Raw genomic sequence first — 11,721 nt, 5'->3', positions numbered from 1 at the left:
AATCACAATCCATGGACGATGCCTGCAGATTTTTCAGAGCCTGAGAAAGCAGGAGAGAGGCTGGGTCAGAGTCTCACAGGAGGAGACATCCCTGCACAGTGGGAGGGCTTTGCATTCCCAGACAGACAGAAAGTTCCCTGCAGGTGAGAACAGAGTGGCCCAGCCCCTGAGCACATTTTTTCAAGTGGCTGTGAACTGATGGTATTTCCTGCTGGGTGGAGGAGAGAGGGCTGCAGTGAGCCCTCTGATGCCACTTAGGAGCTGTGAAACCGGGCACAAGTGACTTCTCTGAGGCTCGGTTTCCTCCTCTGCAAAATGAGGATGGTAACATCCAGCCTCTTGGGCTTTGCCATGAAGAAGCTGCTAGAACACACATGATAGAGGGCTTGCTAGTGCCATACATTGGCCCAGGGCTACTGTGGCTGTGCCATGTTGGGAGAGGCAGCACCAGGGGAGGTCTCCACCTGGATAAGACACTCTGAGGTCACCCACATCGGGAATCCCAGCATCTCCTGTGCCCACCTCCGGGGTCCTTTACTGGATCTTAAGAATATCACACTTGTCCCACAGAGTGAAAGGGACGCAGAGCCAAGCTTGTGCACCCCGAGGTCCCAGACTTCTTCCCTCCTTGCACCTGTTGCTCTTACCACCATCCCAAGGAAGAGCTGTTTTGGGGGGGAGGGGCCTGAAAGTTCCCTCCTTGCTTTCACAGCATTTGCTCCCCTCGAAGCCCCTTCCCTGCCCATGTCACCTCCAGGAGAAGGCAGGTCTAAATTGTGAGCAGATCCCACTTTTCCGGAGGCTGCCGGAGCAGACAGGGGTCACCCAGCAGCTCTGCCTCCTGAACCACAAGGGCTAGATGTGAGGATTTCACTCAAAGGCTCCATTTGGTGGACATCATGGTTTCCATTTTTTACATGAAGGATGCCAGGCTCAGAGAGACAACAGGGAAAGAGGGACCCTCGACCCAGGACTTCCATCTCTAAGTTCCTGGCACTTTCTGATTACACTCAGATTACCTCTCCCACTCCTGGGAAATCCTGCAGAGCACTGGGGACCCGGGTGTTGGGCCCAAACACAGCTGCCCTGGCCAGCCCATCCCTTTCCTGGCCAGGGAGGATCTTGACCGTAAGCTACCAATGTGTGTGTTACCTGTCTTCCAGGGAAACCAGAGGTTTTCTTAGGTGACTCACACAACACGGAACTGATATCTGATCCTATTATTGGAACTGGAGAACTAAAAAGAGGATTGACACATGCAACCCCATGCAGAGTGCCCAAAGAGGTCCAGGTCCTACGGGAGAGTTTTCTGATAAGGAGCCTTAGGTACAGGATACCCAGTGGCAGGTCAGGAAGACACCAGGATAAGTGTTTTATCTTCGTGATTGAACTGCATCCTCCCAACATTCATGGGAGGTAGAAATTACCTCCATCTGATTTATTTATTTATAAAGATTTTATTTATTTATTTGAGAGAGAGAGAACACAAGCAGGGGGAGGAAGAGGGGCAGCAGGAGAGGGAGGGCTGAGTGCCAAGACCCTGAGATCATGACCTGAGCGAAGGCTGCCGCTCAGCTGGCTGAGCCACTCAGGCGCCCCACCTGTTTTAACTGAGGCAGTGAAGCTCAGAGATACGAATACTCACTGAGGGACAGGGCAGAGATATAGGAATACTTTTTGTTCTGTTTTGTTTTAGAGAGAGAGAGAGAACAGGAGCGGGCCAGGGGGGTGGGGGCAGAGGGAGAAGGAGAGAGAGAATCTTTTTTTTTTTTTAATTTTATTTATTTATTTGACAGAGAGAGATCACAAGGAGGCAGAGAGAGAGAGAGAGAGAGAGGAGGAAGCAGGCTCCCCGCTGAGCAAAGAGCCCGATGTGGGACTCGATCCCAGGACTCTGGGATCATGACCTGAGCCGAAGGCAGAGGCTTAACCCACTGAGCCACCCAGGCGCCCGAAGGAGAGCATCTTAGGCAGGCTCCACATGCTGCACGGAGTCTGACTCCGGGCTTGATCTCAACAACGTGAGATCATGACCTGAGCTGAAATCAAGAGTCAAGGGCTCATCTGACTGAGCCACCCAGGTGACCGCCCCTAGGGCAGAAGTTTAAATCCAAATGCCATACACCCAGAGTAGAGCTCTGGGGTGGGTCTCACTCCTAAGCCTTTCCCCAATGAAGTCCCCCATCTTGGAAGGCCTAGGCCCTTCCCCTATAAATTTTTTCATTTTAAAATTCCTTCGGGGGAGGGGGCGCCTGGGTGGCTCAGTGGCTTAAGCCTCTGCCTTCGGCTCGGGTCGTGATCCCAGGGTCCTGGGATGGAGCCCCGCACCGGGCTCTCTGCTCAGCAGGGAGCCTGCTTCCTCTTCTCTCTCTTTCTGCCTCTCTGCCTGCTTGTGATCTCTGTCAAATAAATAAATAAAATCTTTAAAAAAATAAAAATAAATAAAATTCCTTCGGGGGTATATATATATATTATTTATGTTTCATTTTTTCAACAGATGCAAACTTCTAGAGGTACAGATGAGGTCATCATGGACTCATGTCTTCTTTGTGAAAATTGGAAAGGGGGCCTCATCTTTTGGCAGACACAGCCCCACACCAGAGTGCAAGGGCCACTGAATCAAAGGGAAGTGACATGCTCTGCCCCTAGGCCTCCCCCAGGTCCTCCTTAGAGGCAACTTTGCGTCTAACTTCCACCAAGTCTTGGATGATAGTGATAAAAATAATCCCATCTTTTGGGGGAGGAGGGTGGGAATAAAGTACAAGGAGACCAAAGAGGGAACAGAAAGTTCCCTACTACCCAGGACCACTTTATGGAGTGGGCTTTGTCCCGTCACTGAAAGTTTCCTTGTAGTAAAGTCAATATTTAAAACTGACATCATTCGTAAACCAGCACACAGCTGAAGCACACAGGGTGCTAGCAGCCCCTTTCCTCTCTTGTATAACCCTTTGTTTTCCCTGGAGTTAAACTGCCCTAGAGATTAAAATTGTCGGGTTGAAAGTTAAAATTGAAGAAGTAGAGAGGGTAGAACAAAAAGATCAACGATGGATAAAAGATGGAAAAGAGATAAAAGACGAGAAAGAACGCAAGAGGATCAATCCAAGAGGTCCAAGTCCAAAGCCCTTATCCTAGCAGAGGTGACAATCTAGCTAGGAACCTCAAAGACACACCCATGAAGTGACCAAGGGAGCAGATGGTAGTCGAGCAGTGACCCAACTATCCAGGGCCAGGGGAGGGTGGGGCTAGTCCTGCCAGGCATCTCTCTCTCCTGGATTCTGGAAAAATCCCCCAGCTGGTCTCCCTGCATTTCATATTGCACAGAGCCCCCAGAGCTGCCTACACCATATTTGATCACGTCATTCTCCTTCTCAGCAACCTTCGGCTTTACCTCCTGTCCCAGAATTCCCCTCCAGAGCCCTGTGTGTCAGGTCACCTGGAATCATTATTCCATGTTCCCCTCTGTTCTAAGTGCCCAGCCCTGGTTCCCCTCAAGAGTCATCCTAGCTTCCTCCTAAGTCCCCTCACCTGTGTGTTTCTCAAGGCATGTACCACTCCTCCCCCAGTGACACTTTGCTTCCCCCTCTTGCCTGTGAGCACCTTGAGGGTCAAGACTATGGTTATTCTGCAAGTGAGCGAGTCTGTTCCCAGGCACCCAGTGTGGGGCTCAGTCTTGCAACAGGTTGTTGCAATAGACAGTGTTTGCTTGGGTCCACTCATACTTGTTCCTCCTATTCTGCTAAGGGCCTCGAGATTTTTCTTTGAGGAACCGACCTCACTCCCACCAAGTGCATGTGGTTTGCGTGGGGCTGACTGCCCACTTCATGGTTCCTAGGGAGTCAAGTGTCTCCAGCCTGGTTCATCTTTCCATTCTACACACTATCCCCTGACCGAGTGGTGGGCTTAGCAATGGACACCTGCCCCAAGTCCAGTCCCAAGACATTTGTAGATTTGCAGGAAAGAGGGAAACTGCCTGGATAGAAGCCAACACGGAAGACAATTGAGCAGAGAAGGAACAGTCTGAGAGCCTGTGAGCGGCTGGCAGCGCGCGGATTCAGCTGGCCAGACTCCCTCATGGACTTCCCAGTGGGGGAAAATGCTCCATTATTTGTCAAACCAGCGTGAGTTCAGTTTCTGCCATTTACAACCGAGTGTTCTGATTAGAGAATGGGTCCCCTTGGTGGGGTGGGGGGAGTGGGGGCAGAACTGTCAGGAGCACGGAGGGAGCTTCGGGGGCTGGTCACACTGTGTTTCTTGATGAGGTGCGAAAGCTGTGTGATCAAGCTGTGTTTTTACGACTTGTGCTCTTTTCTGTATGTGTGTTGTCTTTCAATAAAGAGTCAAGAATCGGGGCACCTGGGTGGCTCAGTGGGTTAAGCCTCTGCCTTCAGCTCAGGTCATGATCTCAGGGTCTTGGGATCGAGCCCCACATCGGGCTCTCTGCTCAGCGGGGAGCCTGCTTCTCCCTCTCTCTCTCTGCCTGCTGCTCTGCCTACTTGTGATTCTATCTCTCTCTCTGTCAAATAAATAAAATAAAATCTTTAAAAAAAAAAAAAGAGTCAAGAATCCTGGGGCGCATGGGTGGCTCAGTCCGTTAAGTGTCTGCCTTCAGCTCAGGTCATGATCTCAGGGTCCTGGGATCAAGCCCCGCAAATGGCTCCTTGCTCAGCAGGGAGCCTGCTTCTCCCTACTGCTTGTGCTCTCTTTCTCTCTCTGACAAATAAAGTAATTAATTAATTAAACAGTAAAAGAGTTGGGGTGCCTGGGTGGCTCCAACGTTAAGTGCCTTCAGCTCAGGTCATAATCGCAGGGTCTGGTCCTGGAATCGAGCCCCACACAGGGCTCTCTGCTTTTGCTGTGTCTCTGTCAAATAAATAAATCTTCCAAAAAAATGTTTTTAAAATTAAAAAAAATTAAAATTAAAATTAAAAAAAAAATAAAAGAGTCAAGAATCCTGACTAATACAGACAGTTAAGTGTCATGTCCCGGAATGTCACAAAGACTGAACGAGTAGATGATATTAATGAATATTTGCCTACTTAACGTCAGATACTCTGTGATCCAGATCCCCACGTAACCCGCATTCCTTCCCGCTAAGTAGTTTACCTTTTTTTTTTTTTTTCAAAGTAGGTTCCAGGTGGAGCCCAACGCGGGGCCTGAACTCACAACCCACAACCCTAAGGTCAAGATCTGAGCTGTGATCTGGAGTCTGATGCGGGGCTGCCGCCCGCAGCTGCCGCCGCCACCACTACTACTACTACTACCACCACTACCACTACCACCACCACCACCACCACCACCACAGGCTGAGCACCTCCAGTGCTCCCTTGCTGAGCATTTTAAAGTGAAGGTATCTTCTAAATATCCCTGACCGTTGGCCTGAGAGACACAGGAAGGACCTATTGTTCTATCTGATTGGCAGGTGGGAAATATGAGCTACAGGGAGGGACAGTTTGCAGTAGGAGGGGGTGAGCCTGGGCCCCGGAACCTAGCTCTCTGGGAAATCCCCGCCTGTACCCCAGCTCTGCGTGCCCCTCACTCAGCAGCCTCTCCCAGCCCTGGCAGGGTATCTAAGGAACTGAAATGTAATACTAGGTACAAATTCATGGCTCGGATTTCTCTCTGTTTGACATCGGCTGGAGGCCATCCCTGTTCAGGAATCCCAAAGATTAGAGAAAACAGATTCCAGATCAGGGATCAGTGGACTCTTGGCATCAAGGGCCACCCCTGGGGGCAAACCAGCTCTGACGGAGCCCAGGGCATGTTAGGGAGAAGGCTGAAAAGGAGGGAAAGAGAAAAGGAAAAAAGAGAGGGGCGCAGGGAGAGAGAGGAGGAGTAAGATGAACGTTTATGGTGGGATGGAAATGGAACACCAGTAAATACCATCTGTTGAGGGCTTCCTATAAGAAGACTTTCCTGTCCATTTTCTGATTTAAACCTTACAACAACCCTATGACGTGGACCTGATACTCCTCCCTATTTTACAAATAAGGAAACTAGGGTGTAGAAAGATTAGGAAACTGGCCTAAAGGACCCACACACCATCTGAGTCAGAATTTAAGTCCTAGCCTTACAACTTTAGAACTCTTAACTACATGGTATCCAGTGGAAAAACCACAAGTACTAAAGCAAAGAGTGGTGTTCACAATGCACAAATATAGGGGCGCCTGGGTGGCTCTGTGGGTTAAAGCCTCTGCCTTCGGCTCAGGTCATGATCTCAGGGTCCTGGGATCGAGCCCCGAATCGGGCTCTCTGCTCAGCGGGGAGCCTGCTTCCCCCTCTCTCTGTCTCTCTACCTGCTTGTGATCTCTCTCTCTTTGTCAAATAAATAAAAAAAATATTTTTTAAAATTCACAAATATAAAAAGATACACAAGTATCAAAGGACATCATCAAAAAGGTGAAAGGACACCCCCAAGAGGGAGAAAATACTTACAAATCATATGTATAGCAAGGGACCCAGAACATATAAAGAGCTCTTACAATTCAATAATAGAAGACAAATAACCCAACTCAAGAATGGGCAAAAGCTTTGAGTAGACCATTTTTCCAAAGATATACAAATTGCCTACAAGTGCAAGAAACGATGCTTGACAATCCTAGTCATTAGGGAATGCCAGTCAAATTATGAGACTACGTCCCATTAACTAGGGAGTTATAATAAAAAAGGTAGATAAAAACCAGTATTAGTGAGAAGGTGGGGAAATCAGAACCCTTGTACACTGCAGAAAATAGGTAGTTCCTCAAAAGTTTAAACATAGGGATGCAACAATGCCAATCTAAAATACATATCCAAGGGGCGTCTGGGTGGCTCAGTCCTTTAAGCTTAAGCATCTGCCTTCCACCCAGGTCATGATCTCAAGGTCCTGGGATCCAGCCCTGCATAGGGTCCCTGCACAGAGGGGCGTCTGCTTCTCCTTCTCCCTTTGCCCCTCCCCCCACACACCCGCACACCTGCACTCACTCTCTCAAATAAAACTTTAAAAAAATAGAATAAAATAAATACATATCAAAGAAGACTGAAAACACATGACCACACAAAATCTTTTTCATAAACTTTCATGGCAACATTATACCTAATGGCCTCAGAATGGAAATATCCCAAATGTCTATCAGTTGATGAATGGATAAACAAAATGTGGTCCATCCATATACAGTGGACACTTGAGCAATGAGGAAGTTGGGGCATCGACCTCCACATAGTCGAAAATCCACGTATAACTTCTGACTCCTGAAAAATTTAGCTACTTATAACCTACCACTGACCTTAACATCAACAGTCAGTTAGCACATATTTTGTATATTATATGTATTAAAGTAAGCTAGAGAAAAGAAAATGCTATTAAGAAAATCATAGGAGGGCCCCTGGGTGACTCAGTGGGTTAAAGCCTTGGGGCTCTCTGCTCAGCGGGGAGCCTGCTTCCTCCTCTCTCTCTGCCTGCCTCTCTGCCTACTTGAGATCTCTGTCTGTCAAATAAATAAAATCTTTAAAAAAAAAGAAAATCATAGGAGAAAATACATTTACAGTGATGTACTGTATTTATCGAAAAAATTTGCATTCAGGTGGATCCACACAGTTTAAACCCATGTTGTTCAAGGATCAACTGTAATTCAGTATTATCTGGCAATAAAAGGAATGAAGTATTGATATGTACTATAACATAGAGGAACCTTGGGGTGATTAACACACCACATGAATATACTGTAAATCACTGAACTGTACACCTTAAAAGGGGGAACCTTAAGGTATGTTAATTGTATCTCAATAAAGCTGTTATTAAAAAAATACGCAGGGACACCTGGGTGGCTCAGTGGGTTAAGGGTCGGCCTTTGGCTCAGGTCATGATCCCAGGGTCCCCCTCTCTCTCTGCCTGCCTCTCTGCCTACTTGTGATCTCTCTGTGTCAAATAAATAAATCAAATCTTTTAAAAAAATAAAAAATAAAAAAAATTATCTTTCTAAGGCCAGGTTACAGGTAATTTTTTTCTTGTTAATGCTTTGCTGCATTTTCCAGGTAGTCTACAGTAGACTTGTATTACTTTGGTAATCATAAAATTGGTGACAGGAGGCACAGGTAGGACCGGCCCGCTCCAGCTTTCACAGCGGGAAGAGAAATGCCTGCAAACCCATCTCCCAGCTGACCTGAGTACAAGTTGGCCAGAGGAGGACAGGGGCATCGGCTGGAGAATTACCTCCTGAGCATGGAAAGATGTCAAGATTCCCCAAGCCCACCCTGAGCCGCAGAGCTGTGGCAGAAGACAGTCCTGGCCCCAAGCCTTGGCCACATCTGCTATCTCTCTGCCAGTCTGTTTCAGCTTCGTGGCATCAGCCAGAGGCAGGGAAGCTGGAGTCACACAGCCCAGATGTTGCTGATTGGCAGCAGACTGGCCTGCAGGAATCTATCGGGAAATGAAATCAAATTGTTCAGGGAAAGGAGCTTCAAGTCTCCCTAGCTCAGAGCTACCCCGTGGGGCATTTCAAAGCAAATGAACAGATAACACGTACCACCTCTCCCCGGCCCTGAACTTAGGGGATCCTCTAAATGCACTTTGCACAGGACCCAATCACAGAACCTTACAGCTAGGGAGACCTGAAGTCTGGGGGTTTTCACCTCTTCCCTGAAGTAACACATGCAGGGGATGGGGGAAGGGAGCGCACATTTAGCACGCACCCCGTGTTCCCCTAGGTGTTGACTGAGCTCTCTTATTACAGGGATAATCTGGAATGTTCTCTGGTTTATTTTTTCAGCGTTTTATTTTGACTAATTTATTATTTTTGAAAAGTAAGTCATTCTTAGAATTCAATGACATAAAAAAAGGCGGGGAGGAAGGGGCTGTTTTAGAAGAAAATGCCTCAAAACATGTAACAGCTGGATCCCGTGTGTGTGGACGTTGTTTGGATTCTGATTCAAACAAACCAAGTGCAAGAAGATATCTTCGAGGCAATAGGAAATTTCAACACGGACTGACCTACACAATACTACACAATACTCTCGTTTTTTATGCATTTCTATACTTATCTCCCCTTACTAGACTAGAAGCAGGATTCTGTCTCATGACAAGGAGTAGGGATAGGACAGTGGCTAATGAACCCCATTCGATCATTTACTATGTGATCTTGGTCAAGTCACTTAATCTCTCGGTACCTACTGCTGTTTAATCTATAAAATGGGGGAAATTCACCTTGCTGGCTCCGGCCATAGAGCATGCAACTCTTGACCTTTGGGTCATGAGTTCAAGCTCTAGGGGGCCTAGAGCTTACTTAAAAAAAATAGAAATAAAATGGGGGAAATAATATCACCCAAGTCAGGGCTTGATTTTAATTCAATGAGTTACTATCGCTAAAGCACTTAGAACAATGTCTGTCATATAGCACATTTGTATTTGCTCAGAAATCCTCCAAATCCTGGGTTACAACTATTTTCTACGGATCCAAGCAACAGCCTCTTCATAAGGAACACTCAAGAACAACAGCCAGGCCTGGTTCAGGGGACCTCGCACCCTAGGAACAGAATGTGGCAACCCCAGGCAGGGGCAGAACACGGACCCGCAAAGCAGCCCCGAAACACGCCAAGAAGAGAGTTGTAAGTGGAACCATATAAGCCTTAACACAGCCAACGCTCAAGGAGCCGCACACACAATTCCCATTAGCTCGGGTACTTGGCACACTCAGGCACTCTCGGCCCCGGGGCAGCCAAGTCCTTGCTGCCCTTGAGGCCTCCGTTTTCCCACCCTCATGCCTCCGGTTCAAGGTGGGGAGAGAAAAGAGGGTGAACTTACCCCGGGGCACCTATGCTGAGACCGAGAGAGACCTACTTTTCTCGTTGCTCAAGAGCCAGCAGCGAAACAAGCCAGACTCCCATTCAGGTGCTTATGGTTCTAAATTCGCTCACCAAGCTGCTTTTCCTCAAGAGTGCCGTGGGGGAAAGCTTTCTAGATTAATACCATGGCCCTTGGAATCTCACGTTTCAAGAGTCTAGGGATCGTCTAGGGATCCCCCAGCAGGGATCCCAGGTGAGCTGAAGCCGCAGGAAGACACTTTCCCACCAGCGCCAGGGGCTACCGTGTCCTTCCCACGTTCGGATAGAAACACCACCCGCAGCTCTTCTCCCCAGACCCGACTCCCCGGCTACAAGCTCTGTGCCACTGACTGCGGGCATCCCGGGCGGAGGGAGGACCAACCAACGTACCCCAAAGCCGGCGCCCCGACCCGGGCTGGCGCGGCGGGGGAGGCGGACGCCCCTCTCCCGAGGCTCCGCAGAGGCTCCCTGACGTCTCCTCTTCCAAGTTCCAGTCCGCAACCGGCCGTGTCTTTTCTGGGCGAGTCCGCAGGGGCTGGCGTGCTCCGTAGGCTCTCAAGGCTAGTGAGGGGGCCCCGGTGATACCTGGGGGGGAGGCTCCGAGAGGCACGGGCGCGGATCAGCAGACACCGAGATAGTGGAGGCACCTGGAGACCTAAGGCGGAGGGAACCTGGAAACAGGGCGGGGTTGTCCTGGAGAAGGAGAGGCGTCTTAAGAACGGGATGGAAGTGTGGGGGGCGCAGTCGTGCGGCCACGGCCAGACGCAGACTCGGGCACCACTGCTCCGGAGGTCCCCCCCACCCCGGGACGGGCGCCGCGCCCCCGCGCCGGAGCCCTGCGCTGCCCGTGCCGCCGCTCCGCGCCGCCGGCCGCAGAAGAGCGCACACAATGAGGCGCTTTCAGACGTGGCTGCGGTCCCGGAGCCGGCGGGCGGGAGCCGGGGCGGGAGGGACGGAAGGAAGGAAGGAGCCGGTTGGCCCCCGGCTCTTGCTACCCTCCCCACCTCGGGGGAGGGGCGGCCGCCCAGGGGCGGGCGCGGGAGGACCCGGGGAGGGCGGGCACAGGTGGGCCCGAGGGCCGGGGGAGGACGTCGAAGGGCGCTCGCACTCAACTCTCATGCGACTATATGACCAAAAAAGTTGCCTCCTGCTCCGTTCCCAGAGAAGGAAGCCTCCCGGGGGCACAAAAGGCCCTTGCGAGGGAAATCGAATCTTACTTAATCTTGCCCCTCCTCGCGCTCGTGGCATCCTCGCAGGGAGGTGACTTGGAATCCAAGCCGCTTCCCAAGCCCCCAGCCTCAGACCTAAGTCAAATGCATCTCAATGCCAGGCGGACACACGCGTGGCCCCCCCAAGCAGTGCCGGAGCTGAGAGGGGCCCAGGCGCCAGGAGCCGAAACACTGAGGGGCTGGGCCCAGAGCTGGCTGTCCCCAGAGCTGGCTGTCCCCCTCCCTGTTCTAGTCTCAATTCAGAGGCCCAGGATTGATAGCAGGTCCGGATAAATACAGGACATGTTTCCATAAGTACAGCAGTCCACCCCCCTCCCTTCCCCGCCCAGATAACAACAGAGTCCAGGCATCTGAAAAAGAGAATTCTGACCTCTTGTAATCTGTGGTGAGATCTAAGAGAAGTCCCTGCTGCTGGGAGTATAAATCAGTGCATTCTTTCCAGGATGCGGTTTGGCAAGATGAATTTAAATCCTTAAGAACGGCCATAAGCTTTTTGAATTAGCAATTCCTTTCTAGGACTTCTCTCTCTCTCTCTTTTTTTTTTTAAAGTAGGCTCCACGCCCAGCATGGGGCCCAACAGGGGTCTTGAACTTAGCACCCTGAGATCAAGACCTGAGCTGAGATCAAGAGTCAGATGCTTAACTGACTGAGCCACCCAGGTGCTCCCCTAGGGTCCATCTTAAGGAAATAACTGGCA

The sequence above is a fragment of the Martes martes genome (assembly GCF_963455335.1).
Source record: "Martes martes genome assembly, chromosome: 17".
NCBI classification, from domain to species: Eukaryota; Metazoa; Chordata; class Mammalia; order Carnivora; family Mustelidae; genus Martes; species Martes martes.
The sequence above is the reverse complement of the archived record's forward strand: the minus strand, read 5'-3'. Positions refer to the sequence as shown.